At 33.6% G+C, this 27,459-nt stretch overlaps 1 long non-coding RNA gene across 1 annotated transcript; it reads left to right on the forward strand.

Moving 5' to 3' along the window:
• The first annotated feature begins 1,201 nt into the window (after positions 1-1,201).
• On the forward strand, positions 1,202-26,842 carry LOC146993361 (uncharacterized). Its single transcript, XR_015038508.1, has 4 exons — positions 1,202-1,290; positions 3,836-3,925; positions 18,699-18,757; positions 26,501-26,842. It is a non-coding gene; the product is annotated as an uncharacterized LOC146993361 (long non-coding RNA).
• The last annotated feature ends 617 nt before the right edge of the window (positions 26,843-27,459 follow it).

The following is a 27,459-nucleotide window of genomic DNA, read 5'->3' on the forward strand; positions in this document are numbered from 1 at the left end:
TTTAAATTTGGGTATAGAGACATTAGGTATTTTTTTGGAAGCAGGAAACATGAAAAATTAGCAACTGCCTTCGCCGGGAATCGAAAGACGGACCTCTGGAATACCGGCCCAGTGTGCAGAACCACTACACCACGAAGACACGCTAGGTGTGGTGGTGGTGTATTTAATTATGGCAAAGCACACTAGGGCTATCTGCCTAAGGGGAGGGATGTCTTCGTGGAGGACTTTCTAAGGGAAACTGGCTCGTATATACGTTACACTTGGGGAAAACCACGAAAACACCCATGCAGCCAGCCCGTTCGCGGGATTCGAGCCTCGGATCGCACTACCAGGGTTCAGCGACTTTACCGCTCGGCCGCTGGTGGGCCGAAGACACGCTAGGAAAGCGGGAGAAATACCTTATATTATTTCTCTTTTTAAAGGCCGACTTTTTTTTTAAGTGGATCCAATCACTAAATCCTGGGTGTGGATATACCTCATCCAACACCTTTTTAGTTCGGGCGCCACTGTAGAGACATTAGGATTTTTTTGGGAAGCCGTAGAGATGAAAAATTAGCAACCGCCTTCGCCGTGAATCGAACCACGGACCTCTGAAATACCGGCCCAGCGTGCAGAACTATTACACCACGAAGGCACGCTAGGAAAGCGGGAGAAATACCTCATAAGGAACATTTTTTTCCTCTAATTACAGGACAGAAAATGTTTTTCAATCGCGCGATCTGTTATTGATATTGAATTACAGTCGTGCGATAATTTCGCAGTAAATATACATCTCTGATGACTATCCAAGATTCTAGAAACTTTGGTCTTATATAGAGATGGTCGTCTTATAGAAATAATGCTTAATATCAATATTTATTTATAATCTCAGAACTATTGGTGACTTTCAGAAGCGGTCGTTTGAGAGGCGATATTCTATATATTTATTTACTGATACTCTCAGATTCCAAAATTTGTTTATATTCTCAGAAATATTGGACGGAAGGTGGTCGTCCCATACATGCAAAATTTTACATTTCATTAAAAATGAATTCGGCATTATTTAACTATTTCCCTATTAATTAATTAATTAGATAAAGAAAAAATTAGGAAATAGTACTGTTTATTACGGAATAATGTAGGAAGTTCTACAGAACTATATTCTTTCGCGTCATTGCACATTGTATCCGGCAAACTACTAGTTCCTCGTATTCTTCCGCGAATCCGTAAACATTTGTCTGATTTGAAACGAAATCCAAAATGGCTGCGCCATGAGGTTAACTTGTATGAATATTTTTTGTTGCATGAAAGGTAAGTTCAGTTGCAATACTTGTATGTTTACTTTTTTTGCTTTTCGAATTTATGTTATTAATGTCATTTTGACAGTTAAATGTTTCACAGCTTTATGAATTGTTACCATTCTGTCGTGAATTACGTGTATCTCAATGGCTGGCTGTCTTTTCAAATATCTAATTTGCCCTGCTATCCAAATGTTTATGACTGAATTTTTTTTACTCTAGTTTATGCATTCAGTTTCAAAATAATATGTGTGATCAGATTGCTTATTATTTTATTGCAGGAATAAATTTATGTTAAATAGTTTGAACAATTGTATAAAAATAAGAGTTTGCATTGTTTTGTCCAAAATATGTATGGTTGAAACATTATCTTAATCTAGTTTGTAATTCAAGTTTTTTGGGGGATACTGTTCTGTTATTGGGACCAGAATCGGAAATGTATGAACCTGTGTTCGTAAGTATGTGCATAGATGTGTATATGTAGACATACAAATATACAAGCATACATAAATACAATTCTGAACCCGATCCTGATAACAGAACAGTACCTTTTTTTAATCTTTTTTGAATATTTTATAAAAGGATTAAGCATTTTTCAAACTGCATATCATTTTAAGATTCGACATGCAGGAAGACAAAATATGGTCATTCAATCAAATGCTTATGATTGCTTTTAACATTTTCTCATAAATATTGTTTGCATTTTTATTGTGTTTTAGATACTTTAGTTATGTAAAGTGAACATGAGAATATTAGAAAAGCTGAAAAATATGAATAGCTATCATAATACATGTATTTTTTCATCGAGCCCATTGTTTTAGAAACCAATGCACCATTATTATATGCTGGCTTATTTTATAGTTATATGCAGTTTAATTTTATGTTCATGTTACTGTAGTGTTGTCATTATAATAAAAGTATTGATAATTTTTGTTGAATCTTGCAAGTTGCCTAACATTCAGAATTATTACTACCGAATTTTACTGATAGGTATTTTTCAAGTTGACATAATCTGTCTGATAAATAAAATAAACTGGTGTTTAAATTATATGCATTTCTCTTAATGTTTCATTGAAAGTGAGATGGAAATATAAATGCTATCCAGAAAAGTGAATTCTTTTTGCCTGAAATAACAAACTGTACTAAATGATTAGGTTAATGTTTATATAATTTTAGAAATGTCAATATTAAAGTTTCTCCCCCTTCTCTTCTGTGATTTTGAAATAATTTATAATATAATATATGCATAAGTGTAATTAATGTAAAGTGTCATTCAATAATATAATTTACTTTTACTGATATTTTTATATTTCTTATCTGGGTTTTCTTTTGGTGTTAGAAGGAGGAAAAGACTGTAATGTTTTAATTAAGGAAATAATTAAAACATTACAGTCTTTTAAATAACACAGTTACAGTAATGTTTATTGAAGCAATCAGTACTGTGTGATTGCCAGTGATTGAATAATGTTAAAATGCATTGTTCATAAGGAAATTTGCTTATCTTTGTGTTATAGATTTTATTTTGACACAAGCTGAAATTTGAATTATTGGAAGCACTTTGAAAACCCGAATTATTTCCTGAATCATTAATCAGGCCAATATATAACATACAAATTTTCATACAAAATTATTTCTTTGAGCACATTATAAAGAGCTCATTTAATTTTATTATTTGTACAAATTTTAGACAAAAGTAGCATGTAACAGTTAAAGATTTATTGAAGCCTACTTGTTACTTGTGGTAACAAAGAAGTGTGAAAGATATTGCCACATTAGCAAACATGACGATCATTGATGCTTAGTTTAGTAATTTAATAATATATTGAGAAATGCTGGGAACTTTCAGAAGTAGACGTTTTGGAAATGATGGGCTTGATAAGAAATTTACATGGTTTTATTATTTATTCTTTAGTTAAGAATGGATTTTAGATGTTCATGTGAAAGAATTCTGTTTAATTATATGTGAAAGAATTGTTAAAGTTTGGCATTTAAAAAATGAATCAGTAATATGCAATTATCTTTTTATTATATATATATTACTATATATTTCTAATGCGCTATGTAAATGTCAGTGCTAAACAATTGAGATACTATTGTCAGGGCAATCTTTTCTTATACATGAAAAATTCTGATACTTTCTTATCATCTGCCCTCACAGCTTCAACTTATGCTAAAACAGCAAGAGTATACACACGATAATAGCAAACTATGAATATGCATACCACACGCATGTATTTACATGCTTTATATTTAATCTTTATTTCTGAATAGTATTCATTGGATGAAAAATATGCGAATATTGACCCAATGTATATATTTTTGTGTGTGTGCATCCTAAAATTTCTTGTTTCTTATAAAGTGCTTATTTGAATTACTACTTGTGAACAGAGCAGTAGATATGAACCATAAACTAACCATTTTGCCAATTTTCACAGCTTTGCAGATAGTCAGAAAGCACTAAAATTTGTAATAATGTTAAGTTTAAATGATGTTCTATACTTTTGTGTTAATTTTTCTACTCTATTAATTCTATTACTATGTTATAAAACTTTCTGCAGGAATTTCAACTGGTTAAGATGTTATTACCATGTGGAGAAGAATTTGGTTTTCAAGCTAGAAAAAATTGCAGCTGAAGGATTTTGTTGAAGGTCAGTCAAACTGGTTTTAGTTAATTATAATTTAATTTTGGGTGAAGAATTCTCAAATTTATTTATCATAAGTGTCTAAAGGTCTTCTAAATTAAATTCTGCTTGTTTTTGAAATTTTTCATGACATTCATTCTTTGATTATTATTATTATTATTTTTTTTTAATTTACTAACTTATATCCAGGCACATAATGTTGCATTTAATGCCATACCTTAAATATTGTAAAATGTTAAAATAATACATTTCACTTAAAAATGTGGTTGTGACGGTAAATTTTCTGTTACATTTAATCATATCTATAAACATTGGTATACATCATTTTTCAATAATCTGTATATTATTTTGTGCATTTCTTTTACATCCAAGATCTGGCATATGACTTGCTTTTCAAACTGATAACATGATGTAATAATGTAATCTAATGGTTAAAGTTTACTATGGAACAGGCCAAATTTAATAAATTATTCTTTGATAGAAATTTATTCATGTGTTCAGTGTGTCTCATCTCTTTAAATTGCTAAAGTAAATTTTATGTACTTGCATTTAGAAATTTTGACTGTATCGGAGTAATTTTGTTTCAGTTATTATAACATGCAAGGGAAAAAATTCATTCATAGCTCCGTATTTAAAATTAGTTAATTAAAGTCCTTAATAAAGAGGGACGTTTTGTTGTTTTTAATGTCGATAGAGTTTAATTCAAAAATATGCCACATTAAGGGTTACTTTTTAACCTAATTTAAAATTTTCATTACTTCAACATGTCCAATAATTGTTATTTTAACTCCGATATTGTAATAATATCAAAATTCCTTACTTTTTGATAGGTAATCCAAATGTAAAACAAGAAAAGAAAAAATTAAAATCTAGAAGTATATTTACTTCATACCTCTAACAAATAAAAACAACACAAGCACTTTTTACTGTCTATCTGCATAGTGTGGCATGTCCCGTAAGACTGAGATTTGTATGGTCAAATCCATGTTTCAGTTAAAGGAAAATGCATGCACAGTCTTCTGATTTTCCCTTCGATTAAGGATTCTGTATATACTAGCATAAGAAATATATTAGTTAATGCAGTGTTATACATCAATATTTATAGACAATTATTGTGGCTATGTTTATTATAATTTTGTTCACTGTAATGGCTGGAGTGCCTAAACCATCATGCTGTGTAAACAAAACTCAAATCTTCATCTCTGCATACTGCTCCACTAGTGTTTAAACCACTGAAATGGTGATTATGGTAGAACATCTTTGGTAAAAATTTACTCTACTGTAACCCTTGGCGAATCGTTTCTTTTTTTTATATCAAGATCGTCACCTGAGAGGATCGGCACCAATTTCAAGGTCGGCTGCACAAAACCAAAATAAGAAGTCAAAGACATACACAAACTCTGTGTCTATGTACACATCGACCTATTAAAACAGAGAACTGCACAAACTGGGCATTGTGCACTGCCTTAACTTTGTCCATGTGCACATTGATCTATTTTCACTTTAAGAAAATCAGAAAGTTAAAAATATCATAGTTACCAGAAAAAATTTGCCACTGTCTTAACACACAGACTACCAAAAATACACAAACAGAGAGGAATAAGTTACCAAAAATACATATTTCCTAACATAAAAACATTAAACAACAAATCTTCTAACAAAAATTAACACACAGAGACAAAAAAATAAATGAAACGTCATTTTTTTAACATACCTTTTTTTTTACATGCATATGTTTAGGCTTCCCACCACCATCCTCCAGGTAAGCAATTCAATTAAATTTTTCGTCTCTTAGTCACCTCAGACATACTCAAACGATGGTACCCACACCAAAATAATAGCATGTTCAAAATACAAGACCATACCACTTCCTTGCAACCAAACACAGCAATTGAAAAGGATGGTAAGAACCAAAAACCTGGGACCGTACAAAAGGTTTACTATTAAAAAAAGTAGCCCAAAACTAAATTTATCACTGCACGTTGGCAATATTTGCAGAAATAACTCCTTTTTATTGACCAAAAAAAAGTTTTTTTTTTTCCCAAAGGTTACTTTTGCCAACATTATCAACATTAGGGTTACCGAAAAACTTATTTGATGCAATGGGCTTCCACATTTCACAAACAACCAATACAACTTTGCGATTTTTTTTTCAGATAGAAACCAAGGTGTACCATACAGTAAAGATTAGCCACATCTTCATTTACTACTGTTACAAGTACTTCTTTGGTAAATTTCTGCAGTTAAATTCAAAAGTTTAAAATTGCATTAACATGATCAGATTCAGAGTCATAGCTAGGGTTTTCAGCACTCAGGGACAATTGAAGATTTCGTGCCCCCTACTGCTTGCCAAGAATGGAAAACATTTAATTCTAAAATGTTCTAACATCAGTTTGGCACCCCTTGGATTCTGCACCCGGGGACAGATGCCCCCCTTGCCCCCCCTCTAGCTACGCCCCTGATCAGATTTTATTTTCTGCATGTAGCTAACAATTACTTATGTGTTGTGTAGGGTTTATATTTATTTTACCTAACATTTATTTTAAGTTTAAACTATCTTTCCTGTCAATCCTTACTTTCCCCTGGAACTGCCAATGCCAGAATATGTAAATTTGAGTAGAACGCGCAAGCATTCAAATTATCAGCGGAAGTAGTATGATTTAAATAGAAGGAAACAAGTTCGGTGAGAGAGAGTTATTCTTACTTAGCGAGCGCGGAGGTAGTTATAGAGATTTGAAAAACCCCGCGTTGCGGCCTATGTGCTTGGCGGGAAGTAGTTGCAATTGTTCCAGTGAGCTTCAAGTCTGCTGAATTAGCAGCCGTATTGTAAAACGCGGTGAGTTAGTTATTTGAGAGAGCCTCGTAGTTAGAATATTGTCTTTAATTTCTTTTCAGGTTTTTATTTTTATTTTGACTGCCGAGTTGGCACCGTTTGTAAGCGTCAAGAGAACGCAATTGTAAATTAGTACGTTGAATAAAAAGGGACTTAAACCCTTTATAAGACTCTGTCGTTTATACAAGCTATCACAGTCACCTCTTGGTTGCGTGCTAGTTAGAGGCACGCAACGTTATATTGGCGCCCGAACACTTATAGAACTGAAATGGCCGAAAACTGGATGGAAGCCGCTGGACAACACCAAGAAATGACAACGCAGTTAGAAGGATTTGGATACCTGGTCCAGACTTTGAGAGCATCAATCAAGCCAAACGTCTATTTCGACGGAAAAAATTCGGTGTCCGTATTTTTAGAAGGTATAGAAAACCACTTTCAGCTCTATCCTGTGCCCGAAAGACAAAAAGTTGCTATCGCCACATCAGCACTAAGAGGACAGGCCGCGCTATGGTGGAAAAATATAGGCAAATTTCTTCTAGGTGAATTTGGAAGCCCGACGTATACTTTTGAAAATTTCAAAAAATCGTTAGTAAAGGCCTTCCCCATAGTGAAAGATCGCGCACGGCTGGAAGCCGAGCTATATAGTTTCTATCAACGGGATACAGCACAATTGACGGACTTTATTTTACGAAAAATCAAGCTAACGGATATGTTGTATGGGAAGAAACCCGATGCGGAGATAATTGAAATAATATTACCAAGATTGTTACCCGCTGTTCAAGACTACTTTGAAATTAGAAACCCAACCACATTGCAGGAACTTTTCGAATTGGCGGTGAAGTTTCAAAATCGCAGAATCGCGGAAAGAGCGAGAGGGGAAACATATTCTCAAAGTACCAGAAGGAAGGAGGAAACAAGAAATGGAAATCGCTCATATGGGGGAAAGAAATATCAAGCTAACGCATCGAAACTTGAAGGGCAAGGCCCAAAAAGAAAATTTGAAAATAAGCATCCGCGTACCCAGAAGACACAGATTGAAAGGAAAGCTTTAAACGACTAGAGGGGCCTGTGAAAGGGAGGGTTCAGACCCCGGAAGTTTTAGAAAAACCCTCAAATAGACATCTAAATACAGTCATCGTAAAAAACTCACAGCTACCAATTATACAAGTCATGGTTGGCGATGTACCAGTAGAAGCCCTCATCGATACAGGGGCAGAAGGCAATTTCATGAGTGAAAAGTTCTTCAAAAAGAATTTTTATGGGATACGACTCTTTAAAACCAGAAATACGGAAATTATAGCGGCGCAAGGAAAAACATGTCACTGCATCGGGAAAGTAGCATTAAACATACAGGTAAAAGAGGAAAATCTCAAAGTATTAATTTTTGTGGTGAAACACCTCCAACACTCTCTTATTTTAGGTATGGACTTTTTAAGGGCCGCGAGGGCCAAATTAAATTTTCAAGATAGTTCCGTGGTGCTGGAGATGGACCAGAGGGTGGTGGAACCGGTGGAGACACCTGAATTGGACCTTAGCCATTTGAATGACCAGGAAAGTAAAGCAATACAGCAAGTGGTGAGTAATTTTTCTCATTTGTTTTCAGAAAAGCCGGGAAACTGTCAGATTGTAACTCACAAGATTCAATTAAATGCCGAAAAACCTTGTAGGACTAAACCTTACCGCTATGACAAACAAAAAGACGTAATCATCGAAGAACATATTCAGGAGATGTTAAAGAATAAAATAATAACGCCCATAAATAGTGAATATGCGAGTCCAGTCGTACTATGTAGGAAAAAGAACGAGTTTCCTCCTTCGGATAAAAGGGCTTGGAGGTTTGCTATCGATTATAGAAAACTAAATTGCATAACTAAATTCCCAGTTTACCCTTTGCCGGTTATAGACGAGATCATTAGACAGATCAAATCGACGAGATATATGTCTACTTTGGACTTAACGTCTGGCTACTATCAAATAGCTATGAGACCCGAAGATATACATAAAACCGCGTTTATAACAAAATCGGGCACTTATGCATTTTTACGCATGCCTTTTGGGTTGTGTGGGGCCCCGTCAACATTCCAGAGAGCTATGGACATTGTTCTAAAGCCTGTCCTAGGAAAATCAACTTTAATTTATCTAGATGATATAATTATAGCGAGTAGTACGTTGGAACAACACATTAGTGATCTCGAACAAGTTTTTAAATTATTAAAAGAGGCCGGTCTTACAATTAACGCCTCAAAATGCAAGTTCGCAACTAAAGAACTTAAATATCTCGGTTGTAAAATTTCGCAAAAGGGTATAGAAACGCAAGATTCAAAAATAAAAGCTATTAAGAATTTCCCACCGCCCAACACCGCCAAGAAACTTTCGTCTTTCCTTGGACTATGTTCTTACTATCGATCTTTCATAAAAGATTTCGCTAATATTGTTGAACCACTCTTAGTAATCAAAAGAAAAAAGAGTAAATTTACGTGGACAGCGGAAGCTAACACGGCTTTTGAAAGATTAAAAGAAGCGCTTATTAATGCCCCTGTTTTAAAATTCCCTGAGGGGGACGAAAACCTGGAAATTGCGGCAGATGCATCAGACTATGCGGTGGTTGCGGTTCTTATGCAAAATAACCATCCACTAGCATTTTTTAGTAAAACATTGAATCAAACACAAAGGAATTATACAGCTACAGAAAGAGAAACCTTAGCCGTATTAATGGCTGTACACAAATTTCGAGTTTATTTCGGCAAATCGCCAGTAACTGTCTTTTCGGATCATGCGGCTGTTGGTAGACTTTACTCGGGAAAAAACCTAACGCCCAGGTTAATAAGATGGGCTTTAAAACTCCAAGAATATAATATCACAATAAAATATAAACCGGGTAAGGAAAACAATGTAGCTGACGCACTTTCTCGTATAAAACTGGACGAGGAAGGTAATGAACTTAAATGCGCTGTGTTGACTTCAAAAATTTTAGATTCTAGAGATACGGTTATTACTGAACTGAAAGCTGATCCTGAATTTGGAAATATCTATGCTTATTTGAAAGACCCCGAAGGCTTTGAGCATACAGATATCGATGCGATAAGAAATAGAGCAAAAAACTATGAAATAATAGATAATTTATTATTCTATACGAAAACAACGAACGAAAATCTTGAGTATAAGCCAGTCATCCCAGCCTCGCTTCGATTAAGCATTTTGAGGGAGTTGCACGAAAAAAAAACAGCGGGCCACCTCGGGGTCAGAAAGACTTTAAAAAGGGTACGCGAGGCGGTATATTTCCCGCAATTATACAAAATAGTAACGGCGTATGTCAGGTCCTGCAATCAATGTCAGTTAATAAATGATATTAATTACAGCCCGGCCGAGTACTTAAATAGCATTCGCGCTACATTTCCGAATGAAATTTTAGGCATAGATCTCCTTGGTCCCTTCCCCCAGAGCGAGTTAAATAAAAATCGTTTTCTTTTAGTAATAGTAGATCATTTTTCAAAATGGATAGAAATTGTTCCACTTAAATGCGCGTCAGCCAAAACAGTCGCAGATGCATTCTTACACAGATACATTTTAAAATACAGTGCACCGATAAAAGTCATTAGCGATAACGGAAAACAATTCATTAGTCAAATATTTGAAAACATATGCAATGGACTTGATATACGCCATATCAAAATGGTTCCGTATAGACCACAGGCTAACATAGCAGAAAGAGTTAATAAAAACATTGTAAAAATAATTCGCAGTTACGTTAGCACACATCACAAGCGCTGGGATGGCTACATAAATGAATTAGCTTATGCTTTAAGAACGGCACATCATGATACTACGGGAAAAACTCCAGCAGAATTATTTTTAGGCAGAAAGTTAATTACGCCTTTAGATAAATTATTCTTTGTGCAACAAAGAGAGCAGGAATTCAAACAAAAGGACGTGCAAAAACTAATTGATCAGGCACTTAAAACCTCGGATACGGCAAGAAATAGACAGAAGTTATATTATGATAGAAAACGCCGTGAAGCAGATTTTAAAGTTGGTGATAAAGTATTGAAACGGAAATTTTCTTTATCAAGTGCCCCAGACAATTTTATGGCAAAGCTAGCTCCAAAGTTTGAAGGCCCCTATGTAATTCAGGAAATCAAAGGAGTAGTTTTATATCTTAAAAACGAGAGAGGGGAAATCTGTAAAGCAAGTCCCGACCAGGTGAAAAAATACTATAATCCCAATGATTTTGAAATCCTTAAAAGTTTCTTGCAGGACTCAAGTCTAAACGAAGTAGAAGGGCCAGAGACTGCAACAACTATTCACCACCCAAGAAACGGAGAACTGAAGAGAGACCTAGCACTTCTACAACCCGGACGTCGGTATCAAAAAGAAAAAATGATTATCAAACTCCGGCGTTTAAGGAAAACAAAAGTACAGATGAACCGGGTAAAGAAACTGTGGTAAAAAGAAAAACACCACCTACAAAGGATGGCAGGAGGAATTACACATCAAGAAGAACGCGCACACGGCCACAGAGTCAGGTGCCAGCAAGGCCGCCGTTCCGGAAACTGAAACGCCAACAGGAAGCACAGAAGTACGAGGAACAGAAGAAATTCAAGGACTCCAGACCAGCCGTCCCAGGCAGAAACGCAAAAGCCAACAACCAGACGATTACTCCGTCAAGAGGCCAGCATGTAGAGGACGCAAAAGAAAGATCAACGGGGACGACAATTGGAGATCAACAAGGAGAAGATTGACATCCATGACACCTCTAACTTGGGATCAATTTTGTCAAAAACGGATGACGGAGTTTCAAGCATCGAAAACTCAAAGATAAGTTAAAACCTTCTATAAATATTTTTCTCTTTTGTTCCGAAATGTTATGCATAAGTACGAAGTTCTATGTTTTGACGAAAGTCAATATGTCTCGGTTGAGACTTAGTTTTGTTTTACTTTATTTAGCTAAGGCAAAAGTATTATTTTCTTTAAGTGTAAAAGCTAAAAACAAGCATTTTCTGTTGGTCGAAAGACTAATTCTGTTATGTTAAAGCCAAAACTTGGCCGGAGATAAAAATAACTTCGTATTCTTGTATGTACTAATAAGAATTTTAGTTTCAGTGCCGACAGCTTGGCGAAGGATGAGTAAAGTAAAAATTTATTTTCTCTTATTCATTTTATGGTAAATTGTAAAAAGCATATGTATTAAACTTTTGTAAATGTATGTAAATACTTGCATGTTATGTAAAAGTAGAATTTAGTCTAGAAGCATAAAATTTTAGATGCTAAAAGTGAATGCTTAAAAGCAATGAAGTCAAAATTTAAGTATTAAACTGTAAAGTCATGCTTTAGAGCGAAAGCCTGCATGTTTAAAAGATGAATGAGGGGGAAGTTAGAATGAATGTGTTTTGTAGGGTTCTCCACCTACATTTGAATTTTTAAGAATATTAAAGTAGCTCATTGAGTTGTAGAATGTCGAGTAAGGTGTGTCTATTTTGGTTGTTGAATTCAAACAAATCATGGTGGTTAGGGGAAGTGTTGTAAGACTAAAACACGAATATTCCCGTTTGACACCACACACGGTGGAGAGCCAGGGTAAAGTTAAATTAATGCTTGAAAAATTGAATGAATGTGAAGTAAGCAATAACTAAGAAAAACGAAACGTTAAAAACAAAAATTTATTGTGTCAAGAAAGTGTAAATTATAATGTATGTAGAAAGATACTGATACTTATTCCTTCCAGATGCTGGAAGGAAAGACCAAGATTGATTGATGAAGTCCAGGAAAAGTTGCTGTAAGAAGAAACCTTTGTAAAGAGTAACAGAATTTTAATTGTTACATAAGATTATTTTTGTGTAAACGAGGCTTTCGCCAGTTAGTTCAGAATTAGATAAACTTACAACAGGTCGTTTGTAGGACCTGCTTCCAAGTTTTCCAAATTCTGGCAGCGGCAAATGTAGGGTTTATATTTATTTTAACTAACATTTATTTTAAGTTTAAACTATCTTTCCTGTCAAGCCTTACTTATTGTAACTATTGTTTCAAATCCTGATAACATCCCATACGCTGTTGGTGGGACGTAGATAGGATGTCCTAAGGATATACTGGGATGTGACATTAAGCGCTCAGGAGGATGAGTTTAGGAGGAAATTGGGATATTACGGGATGTCCTGAGGATGTAGTAAGTAGGACTTTAAATCCTAATAACATCCCATATGCTGTCGATGGGATATAAGATAGGATGTTTTTAGGATATAATGGGATGTGCTTAGGAGGTTTGTGGGATGTCCTGAGGATGTAGTAAGTAGGAGTTCATATCCTGATAACATCCCGCACGCTGTCAATGGGACTTGGTTAGGATGTCCTGAGGATATCCCGGGATGTGACATTAAGCACTCGGGAGGAGGTGTTTAGGAGGTTCACGGGATATTCCGGGATGTCCTGAGGATGTGCGCATATCCCGCGAGCAACATCCTTGGGATATCCCAAGGATGTTTTTGTGCTGTGTGGGTTTTCCAAATACTCTTATTTCTGACTTACACCGGTAAATGTTGACATTCACCATGTACTAATGGCGAATGTTGAACATATAAGAATATTATATTTTCTTCTCCGAAATTCAGTTACGAAAAAACGCACTTGAGACTTAAAATAAGAACTTAAGAATATAAGAACTTAAAACACACAGTACATTCAAAATGAAAAAGAAAATAGTAGATGTTAAAAACTTACTTAATTACACAGTACGTTCTAAATGAGAAAATAAAATAATAGTAATAAAAAACTTACTAAATTATGTGATTCAAATTTTATTTATTGGAACAACTTAAACTATTATAACGCTTTATGACCTCTCTTTTCGACCTACACCGAAGCATATCTGCGATTGTCGACATACACCGGTGAGGGTCCGAGTGTAAAAGAATGTAATGCAATATTCGATCTTTCACCGACGTATTTGGTGAATGTTGACATTCTCCGGTGAAAGTCCACATTCTCCAATTTCGGTCTTTCACGGTAACATATACATATATTTTGATTGTACTCTTCTTCAAGTGCCTTGTATGCAGATGTATATATTTCTTGGTACATTGTTGTACTCTTCTTCAAGTGCCTTGTATGCACATGTATATCTCTTTTTTGCATTTTATAAATGTCGTCCGCTCAGAAGAGGCTGTGGCCTGGTAGCTAGTAGTTGACTCCCGTCGAGTTGGTAACCAATTCTGCATGGATATATCTATACCTGGGTCGGAAGCCAACTTAGCGGTTTACCTCCTCTAACCACTAACAACAATCCACAATTTAAACAACAATCCAAACTAATAGCAATTACATAACTTATTTCCTCACTGGTCATGGTCCCTTCTCTTCATACCTCTGCCGCTTTGGCTTGAGAGAGAATGGTAACTGTGAATGTGGGGTGGAGCGTCATCCCAAGGAAACCTCCTTGCGTCATCCAGACCATTTTGTGTTTCAGAGTCTCTAGCAGTCAAGCAAACAACCCGCAACAGAATTATTAAAGTTGCCTTACATGTAAAACTTGCATTTCAATTTAGGAATTCATAATTAAATGATATATTTTTTAGCCTGCTACTAGGCCTTCAAATTATACATAAATTATTGGAATATATCTTCAGATTGTGCTGCAAGATATTGCTGCTCATGAAAACTATAAATAATCGAATTTCTATTCTGAGATCTGTTTAAAAATATGTAGATATTTTTAAGTAACCAAAAAGTGTATAAACCTGACCTAAATTCACTGACCTAATTAAACCTAATTAACTTGACCTAAACTAAAAATCTTTGTATGAATCAGGCAGAATTTTCCCTTGAATGATAAACTGTAAAAAAAATAAATAAATAAAATAAAAAATAAACAAATTTTGTACATCTTAGATTTAAAAACGTAAAACTGCCTAAAGAACTTCAAAGGAACAAGATTACACAAAATTTAGTTACTTAATGATCCTAAATTTCTTGAAAGAAAAGTCATGATGGAAATGAATAACAGCAATCTAAATAATAATACATAAATATGCATGTGTGTAATGTATATAAAAATGTATATAAAATAGTAGTATCTTTCATGGTGCTTTTCCATGTTAGGAGTTTTGCTCATCTAATTGTTTAAATTCTTTACTTCTGGCTAAATTTTCTGGGTGGTTGAAATCGTCATTTCTTGTAGCGCCTATGACCAGGTGACTCACGTTCCCTGTCTTGCGGTAGGGTGAATTTATGCGGGAAAAGGGTTTGTTGCCTTTCATGCTCAACTTGGCCATTAGGGAGATGACGCGTGAATCTTTTTTGAACTACTGAAGGAAAAGGTGAAAATCTTTGTACTATTTTCTTCTTGACGTTTTGGAGACATGATTCTTCCCAAAGTGAGGGATTTTGTAGGAATCTGATGTCTGTAAAGCAGGGCTTAATTTCTAAGATTAGAAGTGCCGGAGCCCTATGGAAGACCGTCAGCAAAGAGGAACAACAGTAAATAAATAAATAAAATGACTATTAATCTCCTTAATAATTTTAAAATTAAATAGTTAATTATTATCAAATTAATTAATGTTTAGAAATTGTTATTTAATCAACAATTATTATATAATTAATTAATTATAATTTAATTGATAATTATTAGATAATTAATTGTTATTTATTGAAATAACTAACAGCTTCGCTGCCAGCCTTCGTCTGGCTTTGAAATGTACCGGAAAAATGGCTGAAGGGAACACCAAACGTTAAATTTAAAAACTGCATAGAATTTTACTCTGCAGAACAACTTCATAAAAAAAAAGTTATTACGTATAACAAAATTACAATGAAATAAGCAATATCCCTTAATACAAATATTAATTATCCTAATAAATAAATTAACCAACTTCCCTTTGCAAAATCTTAAGAACTCAAATGGTATAAAGGAGGTTAAGAACTTTGTTTCCTAAAAAAATCACTCAAAACTTTTTACCTAAAAACAGTGAAATGAGCAATAAATAACATAAAAGAATACAAAAAAACAAAAAATTTTCAAAAGCAAATCATAATTAATGATATTTTATCTTATGTTTTCAAGAGAAAAAAATGATGATGAAATAAGCTATATCCCTTAATACAAATATTAATTATCCTAATAAAAAATTAACCAACTTTCCGTTGAAGAAAAAAATCGTACAAAACTTCAATATCTTACAAACAGTGAAATAAGCAAAAAATAACATGAAAACAACTCAAGAAACGTAAAATTCCGCACAAGAATTTTACTCTGCAGAACAACTTCAATAAAACATCAATAAAAATCTGCAGAAAACATCAATAAAAATGTATTATATATATAAAAAAATAGCAATGAAATATGCCAATCTCTTAAAAACAGTGACATAAGAAATACGATGAAAAATTGTTACCAAACCCATATTTCTAAAAGAATGAAACTATTAAAAATGATGCGATTTCATCAAAAATCTATCAACAACAATAAGAAAGGAAAATTGTTGCCAAAATCACATTTGTAAAGATGTGAGATGTGAGAAGTGTACTCGGAAGCTTCATTTAAAGAAATTTTTAAAAATACAAAATATTATCATTTTTCCAAAATTCTTTTTGTATAAGCAGTAAGCAGTCGCAAGGATGAAAGTTTAACGTGTCCAAAAATCGAAGAAAAATAAACTATACATTTTTAAACATAAACATTTTTAGAAAAAATCCCGTTGAAAAGGTGTTAACCCCACTTTGTTAAATAAATTCGTATTTAATCGATTTATTGAAACACGAAATTTATTTTAAGTTCGTAAAAGAGCTAAGTGCCTACATTTCATGACGATGTGAAAATGGAGTGCGTAGAGTAAAATCTCGCTTTCCTATAGCCCATTATGTCTCAAAATGACGCAATTTCATCACAAAACATAAAATAAAAAAACTTCTAATTCGAATTTTCAAAAAATTGCTTCGAGGTGCACTGGCTCTTGTCTAGATGCACCCATGTACCAAATTTTGTAGCCGTGGGTCTTTTAGCTTACGCGCAGCGCGAACGAAAGACACACACACAGAGACTCTTTGTTTTATTATATGTAGAGAAGAAATTAAAGATTGAAGTTATTAATTACTTAAAATTAAATAAAATGTAAAGAGATAAACTGAAATTTAATACGTGATTTTTAATATAATTTTATTGTTAAAATAAAACTTTCGAGATAAAATTTCTACTGAAATTGTTATTTAACTACATAAAAGAAGTGCCGCAGCCTTCTTATTCAGGACTCCGGTGCGTTCCGGCTAGAATTATAATTTATTACAAAATCTAAGAAGCACGGAAACCGAAATTCGGTGGGTTCCGACCCAATTTAAATTCTGATCGTAGGGGCGGGGAGTTCCTTTATCATCACAAAAATTAAATATACTTGGAAAGGTTTCAGCATGCGATGAAGAGTTCTCTCGTATTTCTAGGGAAATAGAGTATTGCAAAGTCTGCTTATTGTTAAACTAAAACGTTAGGAATTCTAAATTTTGCTCCCTTTAAATTGTGATTCAGTTCTATAAAAAGAAGTACCGGAGCTTATCTTATTTAGGGCTCCGGTACGCTCCGGCTAAAATTGTAATTTATCTTAAAAATTGAGAAACACCGGAGCCGGGCTACAATTTAAGCACTGCTGTAGGGATTAAAACCGGAGTGCAGCGCTTGGATCGCTTCTTTTCCCCTCTGCAAAGCTGCTTGACAATTCGTAACAGTATACACATATATGTCACAGTATCATCTTTCTTAACACAAATACAATTCATTAACTTTTTTAACATTTTCTAAATTTCTATATAATATAATATTAAGAAAAAAGTTTTAACAAGGGATTTGTTTCCTTACTATTCTAATTTTTTCGAAAAGAACACATCATTTTCAAGAAACCTCAAGAAGAAAACTATCAGTATTTATAGCGTAATTTCATTACAGCTAAAGCTGATGGAAGATACATGTACTTGGGTCATTTTACCGATAGTGAATCAGAATCATTTTACTTTACTAATTTTTCTAGAAGTGACCATATTTTTTTATCTCAAAATGTGCTGAAACGCTTTGTTTGAAGTTAATATAATATAAAATTATGTAATGAACTCTTAATGTAATGAATTGTGGTATAACTAAGAATTGGTAAAAATAAAATGTAATTGTTTCAAATGTACTTAACTCCTTATGTTATCAAATATCTATTGAATAGAAAAAGCTGACTGAAATATCAAATGCAAACAAGTTCTATTTTTAAACGGTAGATGATTGTACAACATGTAGGAATTGATGATGATCTTTAATAATCCTATAATATTAAATTAGTTAAGTAATATTAAAGTCAACAATAAAATATATTTGATGTATGTAATTTTTTGTGAATGCTTACATAACATTGCACTTTAATATTATAAAGTATACTTGGATTGTTTACATGTGTGCTATATATTATTGCAAATTAGTTCTTCACAAAATTTCTTATTTCTGCAGTGGAAAGCATAAATGCCATCATGCAAGTTAAAACATGTACATATACTCCTCGTGTAGCAGGAAGGCAAGATAATAGTTATGACAGTCAATCATAATTGCTTATATCTATCAAGCTGACTATACAGACTATAGCAGCAAAAGATAAGTTGTAGAAAGTGTGTACCAGAGATGCATACACACATCTTTCTTTACACTTTTCTTTTCTTTATAGATAATCATTCTTAACTATAAGTAATAACATTTAAATACAATAAACATAAAACCCCTTATTTCATTTTTTATAAATTGTCTTCTTATTATGATGTGATTTCACAACCATTGACTATCTCCCATAGTTAAATAATTCATTCAGCACTGAACAACATATTATTTTATTGGTATAAAAATAATAAAATATTTTGTGTGTATGATCGAGTTATAATCTAAGGTTTTTCAATGCTTGAATCATCCTTTCAAAGATTTTTATAAAATGGTTTTAATTTCAGGCATTGGCACAGTGAATGACAATTGAAAAATTTTCTGTTCTGGAAGTGGAATGTTAGATGTAAGTAATGATATCTAAGTTAGTGATAATAATACTGTGAAGCACTTAATTGTAAGCTTTGCTAATGAATATGTACTAGGCAATTGTGGTTATGAAAAAGGTGAAATTTCAAATACAATTGTTTCAATTACAATTATTATTTAATTTTGTCATAATGCTAATTAAATACATGAATTAAGAAAATACAAAAATTAGTGCATTAGCATACTAAGTGGTTCAAAGTAAGATTTGTACTTAATTCATAATAGGCACTCATTCACACATACGATGACTCGCACACTGATATATATTTGGTGTGCTTTTATACTATTTACATGTCTCCTATATTCAGATTTGAATCATCATCTACCAACAAATTCAGTTAATCAGGCATTGTTGACTTTATTAGTTTCTTGCAGATGTGTGAAATTTGGAAACATTTTCAGATTCAGTGTAATTGTTTGCTTTTCAGGTCATAATAGCAACCAGAAACATTACCTCTTCATTTTAAAGGTCAAAGAGATAAAATTCAAAAAATAAATTGGTTAATATCATATTTAAAACGTCCTTTTATTACACAACTATTATTTAAGCCATCCAAATGAGGCAATATTTTTGTAATACTTTTATTTACTTTTCCAATACATATTAATGAAGCCATTCAAATCCCACTTGGGCATTTTCATGCATACTAGTTGTTGAGTATTATGTCTGACTGTAAACACATAAGAAAAGTATAATTATTATGCAATTACCTTATCTTTCTTTAAAATTATGAGGGGCAGGGATACATTTGAGCTTTGATTAACATTCTTAGGGTAGTCATCATGACGAATAAGAAAACAGATGAATAATAGACCACCCATTATCATGAACACATAATACGAGGCACGTCCAGAAAGTAAGTTCCGTTTCAATTTATCTCCGCTGCAGCTCTGCGATCGCAGTTCCGCACATGCGCAGTAGACGCTCTGTATCAAGGAAAAGAAACGCGTGCCATTTGGAGATCGCTGCAGTCACGTACGCTTTGTTGTGCTTGTTTACAATATCAGTGTAGATTGAAAATCCCGCCGCTTGTGAAATCAGATCTGTGATTCGTTTTCTGAATGCGAGGAAAGTGAAACCTAGTGAAATTTATCGGCAAATTTGCGATGTTTACGGACCAAAAGCGATGAGTGATTCAATGGTGAGAAGATGGGTTCGAAAGTTCAATGACGGACGTAGTGATGTGCACGATGAAGAACGAAGTGGGCGTCCATCTTTGGTTACAGAAGAACTGGTTCACGCGATTGATGACAAGATCCATGAAAACCGAAGGTTTACAATTAGTGCTCTCGCTATGGAATTTCCCCAAATTTCACGATCACTAATGCATGAAATTGTTACCGAAAATCTGAAATTTCGTAAACTTTGCTCACGTTGGGTACCAAAGATTCTTACTGAGCAACACAAAACAAAACGAATGGGTAGTGCACTTCAGTTTTTGACCCATTATGCTGAAAGCGGCGAAGAATTTCTGACACAGATAGTCACAGGAGATGAAACTTTGGTTTCTTATGACACCCCTGAAAGTAAGCGGCAATGAATGGAATGGAGGCACACTTCATCCCCAGCAAAGGTTAAGCCGAAGCAAATCTTGACACCTCGAAAAATGATGTGCACAGTGTTCTGGGACTGGAAAAGCATCTTACTCATTGATTTCTTACCGCGTGGTTAAACAATCAGAGCAGATGCTTATTGCGAGTCACTTCGGAAATTGCGCCGCGCAATACAGAATAAGCGCCGAGGATTGCTGTCAAAAGGTGTTGTTTTTCTTCACGACAACGCACGACCACACACTGCAAATGTGACAAAAAACCTCCTACAGGGATTTGGCTGGGACGTGTTTGACCATCCTCCGTACAGACCTGACCTCGCTCCTAGCGACTTTCATCTGTTCTTACATCTTATGCTGTTATCACATCTATAGACGTGCGCGCTTACCCGGGACAATTCCGAGAAACGAGATTCTAGTAGTACGGCTTTAAGCGGCAGGCTTCCGAGAAATGTTTCGTCTAGCTAGGAGGAACGTGTCCCGGCTACGAGCAACATTTTAAAACTTCTCCCAAAATGTTCCTCGAACGTTCAACCAATCAGACGAAAGGTCAGCTTCTGAAGGATCACGGGTAACTTTCAATATGGCGATGGCTCTCACTGTGAAGTGATGGACGGTGGAAATAGAGGCCAATTTAATTATTGCTGTTTTGTTGTAATACAACTGCCTGAGTCATTTTTTAAATGTGTATATATTCATTAAATATATAATCGTGGAAATTTCAGAGTTGACAGTATTTTACGACGTTCTTGCAGTTCGGATTTGTTTACAAATTGTTCGTAACCAAAAGTTCGCCAAATTTGTCGTATTTCGGGCTGATCGTGTATTATAACACTGTTATATAATAGAATTTTATTTCTTAAATTTAAGTTGAATAATTTTTTTAAATCCGTTTGTATATGCGCGGCTTTTCTCCTAATTATCTTTTAAATTGTTAACTGCATAATCAGTGACACATTTTAAACAGCATAAAAGATGCATAAAAAAGAAAAGCATAGCTTATGTAATAATGAGAATACTCATTAAATTTGTCCATTATTTTCATGTTATTAATGAAATACTTTTTGAATTATAAATACATTAGAAACTATACTTTTATTGTAAGTGCTACATATTGAAACACTGGAAATTTATGGATTTATTATTATGCATGATGAAAAACATTTGTATATACATTCATTAATATAAATCTTATTCATTACATTAATACTAATAAATGTATATTAACAACTTCTAAAACATCGCATCTCTCTATCTGTATGTACATATATGACTTATTAGATGTGTATATGTATATGTATGTATGAATAAAAAAAGAACATTACCAAGAAGTTTATTTGAAGTTACTTTTAATTCAGATAACGATTATGTAATTGGCAGCAACTATAGTTATCAGTTCTTTGCAAATTATTATGGGTATGTAATAATCAGTTGAAAAATAATTGATGAGTATTTGAGTACTAAAGAGTGTACACATTTTGTTATTGGGTTAATTCATAATTATATCATACGTATGATCTACGTAATAAAAACATGACTAATAAATAATAAATGTAACAGCTGTGCATTTATAACATTTGATTACTTAAAACAGAGCATAACTGATTATCACCTTCATGTCTGTTTACATAATGAATTGCACGGGCCTACTAGTGGCCGAAGCGTCGTTGAACACTGGTAGTTCTGTCTCAGGTTAGAATGCCGAGAATGGGCTGGCTACATGACGTTTCCTTGGTTTGCTCCATTTGTAACTGGTATACGAGCCAGTTTTAAAAAATCTTCTACAAAGGGATCCCTCCTGTTGTTATCCCTCGAGGCTTTGCGGTAATCACATAAAACCACCTGAGTCCACCAGCGGCCGAGCGGTAAAGTCGCTGAACACTGGTAGTTCGGTTCGAGGTTCGAATCCCGCGAACGGGCTGGCTGCATGGACGCTTTCGTGGTTTTCCCCATGTGTAACGTGTATACAAGCCAATTTCCCTTAGAAAGTCCTCCACGACGGCATCCCTTCCCTTAGGCAGATAGCCCTAGTGTGCTTTGCTGTAATCTCAATAAACCAAACCATAAAACAAACTCATGATGTGAACACCTAATTTCTAGAGTTGGCATAATTAATGTGTTTTAGATATATTACCGAGTGTTCTATGGGACAGAAAACAACTTGCACATGTTTGATTGCTCATGTATTTATATGCTTTATTTGATCTTCATTTTGCTGAATAGTATCTGCTGACTGTGAGGAGGTAAATATCAGCCATATAGATTTTTGTCATTTGAATGGACAGAACAGTAATTATGAGCCATAAAGTTAGTCAGAAAATGCTTTCACCAGGTCAAAAATTTTCCAGTGAGCCATCAAATTTTCATTAAAATGCAGACAACAGAAAATACACATAAGCGATGTGTGATAAATAGACTTATCCAGCACATGTTTTTAAACTATTCTTAGTGTATACAGAATTTGGCTATTACTGATGTAATTGATTGCTATAACCAGAAGTATGTTTATCTGTTACATGAAGTGCCAGAGTGGAGTTCAAAGTGATTAACTTGATAGCAATCACCTTTCTATTATCTTCCATTACTAACAATAAAGTTTAAAACGAAAAGCGTGTGAGCGATACAAAACAACACGAAGAAGCGAATGTCACTTGAAAGGAAACGTCACTTTCGCCAATCTGAGCGAGAACCGATTCTTGTTTGGCTTTCAGCCTGTTTGCCAAGTGAAGATGGTAACCCTATTTCGCCAAAGGCCGTTTCTCAGAACTGTTGCTGCAAACGTTTTGTTTCGGCAACAAACAGCTAATGTGATAACGCTTTTAAGTCTTTCCTTGGCGGTCAACACTTCAACAATGACGACGAGCTGAAAGAAACTGCTTCCAACTGGTTGAAGACACAGGCGGCAAATTTCTATGAAGAAGGTATACAAAAACTTGTGCCACGCTATGACAAATGCCTGCAATATTTCGGCAGCATACTTGCCAACCTATGACACTCAAAAATCAGGAGATTTTTCACAATGTTAAAAAGACTTTTTAAATGATAAAAATATGGTTTTTAGTAATGAATTAACTTTAAATAGTAACTTATTCTTAAATGCAAGCAACACAAAAATACCTTACACATAAAAAAAACCTTTTTATTACTTGCATCGTTTAAGGAAAAAAAAAAGGAGGGAATTTTAGTTTAGAAAATTAGAAAGAAACTTCCTAATTTTGTTCACTGCAATTGCCACGTAGGCCTGCTTTCGCTAAGAAAAGTTTTCCTAATGTATCATCACTAATATTAGATCTAAATTTAGTCCTCGTTTATGCAACAACACTGAAAATCCTCTCACACTCTGCACTACTATAGGGAACTGTCAAGATGGCCAACACAATTCTAGACAGTTGACTATATTTTAAAATTCCATTAGCACCTTTCAGTTTTCCAATTAAACTCCACTGGGTGTCAATCCTAGCTGATTTTATAACTTCATTCAAGTTTTCTAATTGTAAACTGCTGTTATGCAGCTGTTGGAACTGTTTCAATTTTTCCTTCCTTTTAGAACTCCTTTCAAGATAATAATAAATATCAACAATGTGTTCATCCACACTTATTGGTAAAGAAGCTACCCCTTTTTCAGCTGCTAAATTTAAGAGGTGACAGGTGCACCTCATAATCTGCAAATCTGAATTTTCCTTTCTTAAGATGCCTGCAACACCAGTCTTCAAGCCTACCAATACTGGTGCATTATCGGCACCAAGTGCTAAGCAATTATCCAGAGGGCGTGAATTTTCTTTTAAAGTTTAATAATTAGCTGTGGTATATTAAAGCCTGTCAAATGTCCTTCTAAAATGGGGACAGAAAGTAAACTGCACTCAATTTCTTAAGAATCTGGATTAAGAAAAGAAACAACAATTGGATACAGTTTTGAATCGGTATTATTGCTTCCATCCGTAGAGAGGCAGAACGGAGCTGTTTTATGCAATCAATAACTGAAGATTTATTTTTCAAACCCATTTCTTTAACAATTGAACCTGTTTTGGTTCTTGCACTTGAGTATTTCTTAGCAATTTCACTATCGGGAAGATATCTAAATAAAGCTGCAGCGTGATCCGATGCATTCAGTGGCAGGTTGTGCTCCAGTAAAAAGGCAGAGAACAGGCATTCTGCATTAATAACTTTTTGGTCCTTTGTTTCCGAAGAAAAATTTAATTTTTCGTTTTTTTTTTTAAACAACTCATGTTATCCTTGTGTTTTTGTGTTCGCACATGTTTGAGAACATCCGCCCTTCCACATTGCGAATTCGAAAAATCGCAACGACAGGCGGTGCACATCGCAAATTTATTACATTTCCTTGAGGAAATAATGGAAGGAAACACAACTCAGCACAAATTGAACGAAATAACTAAAGAACATCCAACTAACAGCTTGCCTTGTCCTCATTGGCTAATATATGCCAGCTGACACGCAGTGGAGTTCGATGCCCACTGGAGAATGACGTTTCTGGGATACGTATAATGCTCTCACTCACAAAGCAGAAGTTAGGAGTTCCATGTATTCGTAAGGTTTTGTTTTAGATATAATCTAGAGAAAATTCAATTGCTTTCAGACGTCCAAAATCACTTTTGTTCATATAACAAAGTATTAAGCCAAGTTCCATAAAAATCGTGAGAAATTTTAAGAATAAGAAAAAGTCGAGAGAAATATATTGTAAATCGGGTTGGCGGGAGATCGGTCGGAAATCGGGAGACTCCCGCCTAAATCGGGAGAGTTGGCAACTCTGCGGCAGTTATGTGGAAAAGTAGTTTAAGAGTTGTTGAATTTTGTGCAATAAATAACTTTTCTGTAGCTGTACACAATTTACTTTTATTACCAAACGAAACTTACTTTCTGGATGTACATTGTACAAGGATTTGAAAATGAAGATTGCTTATTAGCATAATAGTGCAATGTATATTAGATATAAAAATTACAGAATTGAAAATTTGTCACGTATCATCTTTGCTTATTATATACATTGAAAATAAACAGTCTGCTTCTGTAACAGAATAAATATCAAGTATCTTGAAATTTTTTGTATACATGGAGTTCTACTGTTCGATACACTATACAAAGAACAGTATATATAATGATTATCAAGTCTGCACAGAAATTTTTTAATGGAAAATTCTTGTATATAGGTTTAGTTGATATTTCTAAGACATAGCAATATTTCAGACTTTTATTCTGAATACCATGACAAAATAATTGTAGTAGATTATATTATGCAGCTTATAGCTTTCATATATTTGTTGTGTCTTGGGAAATACATTCTGCCTCAAGAACTAGCAGGTAATAGAAATTGATAGTCAAAAGATTGATGAATATTTAATAATTTTGAATTTATAGATGAAACTTTATCTATGAGAGTAAAATTGTTTAAAACATATTAAAAATGGTTTCCCTAAAATGTTTCCTAGTATAGTTTTTAATCTTAGACTAAATCATACATTATATTTAGTCTGGAAGTTAATGTTCTTTAGTCATAAAGTATGTTTTATTGTAATTCATCGTAGATTGTAAAATTAAATTTATAAAAATATGATGACTTAAAAAATGTGTTGCAGATATTAAACTAGATTTTAATTATATGTAATTTTGAAATTTTACAGATCTTGTTTGCTGTAATTAGTTTTAATGTTTTTATTAAATCCTTAATTAATGCTACTATGCACACATTAGAAAGTGAAATAAAAGAATACTTAGGGATATAATTTGGCTACATTCAAAAAATTACTCAAGGATTTTCATGAGTACCAGCTCAAACAGTTCAGAAGTATTTCTCCAAAATATCTGTAATTACTTAAGAGTTGTATCTTTCTGATAATATTTTTTGATCCTTTACAAGTTAATGCCAAAATTACTTTGTAAATCAGAAATCTTTGAGGGAATTAGTGTGTCTCACATAGTTACTTTGGTGCCCCACTATAACACTGGAATTGGCAGATGTATAATTGAATGTTTAATTGAAAAATGTCTAAACCCTCTTCTATGATATTTCAAAAATTAATGCTTTTGAAACAAGAAATATTCGTACATTAACATTTTCTTGGTTTTCATTATATATTTATTATGATACATGTATTAATGTATCATAATAAATATATACAAGTTAGCATTTGGTAATGTTTGTTTCAACAATATAGGCTTTGATGAAGTGCCAAAGAGATTATCGCTTAACGAATGCATGCAGGCCAACTGCCAACACGAGATATTAAGAAAGGAATGAAAATGAAGATTTAACTATAAGGAAAAACCTCAGTAATGTTATTACTCAAACACTTGTTTCCCATTATTGTAAATTTATGTGAATATACCTTTATTCTGTTTATTTTGCATCTTATTGTTATTGTAAATTCATGTATATGTTTTCATTCATTGCTCTGCTATGCATTTCACACAATAACTGTTTGTTGTACATATTAATTATATGTGTATATTACATCACTGAAGTACTGTATTTGAATTTTAATAAACCTTTTTTACCATTCAGTAGTACTTTTCCATAAAACCCTAAACATTCAAATGCCCATATCACTAACTCCCCAGATTCCAAATAATACTCGAGTTTACTTTATTCATGTATTAGTAACAAATTTGAAAAATAATACAATAGTGATATATTTTGAGGTAAAACAATCCCACTCAAATGGACATTTTAGAATGTTCTTCCTTTTAATAGAGGAAAATAATTTAAGGATTTAATTAGTATTTGAATATGTGTGCATGTAACGAATATATAGTGAATACATTTTGAACAATAATTTCATTTGAGAAAATATGATCTGCCTGGGTTACAGAATTATTCTTTAAATGCAATTATTTGGTTGAAATCTGTAACCCATAAAAAGGTAAAGCAAAAAATAGAAGATATTTTAAATAGTTTCCCCCGAGACTTGAATTATTTAAACATTATATGTCCCTAAGTTTCTAGTTAATTTAAAATATGTTTAATTATAAATTTAAAATAGACTCATTTTATTCTGCTCAGCTACTAGCCATTATATGAAATTTTCCTATATTATTAAAATGTTGCTCATGCATTTTACAAGGTGAAGACCACAAATGTTCTGCCCTTACAACTTATGATGATATAATAGCGTGG

This window comes from Stegodyphus dumicola, chromosome X1, assembly GCF_044657685.1.
Source record: "Stegodyphus dumicola isolate Sdum_Otavi_A_Nest chromosome X1, ASM4465768v1".
Taxonomy (NCBI): domain Eukaryota; kingdom Metazoa; phylum Arthropoda; class Arachnida; order Araneae; family Eresidae; genus Stegodyphus; species Stegodyphus dumicola.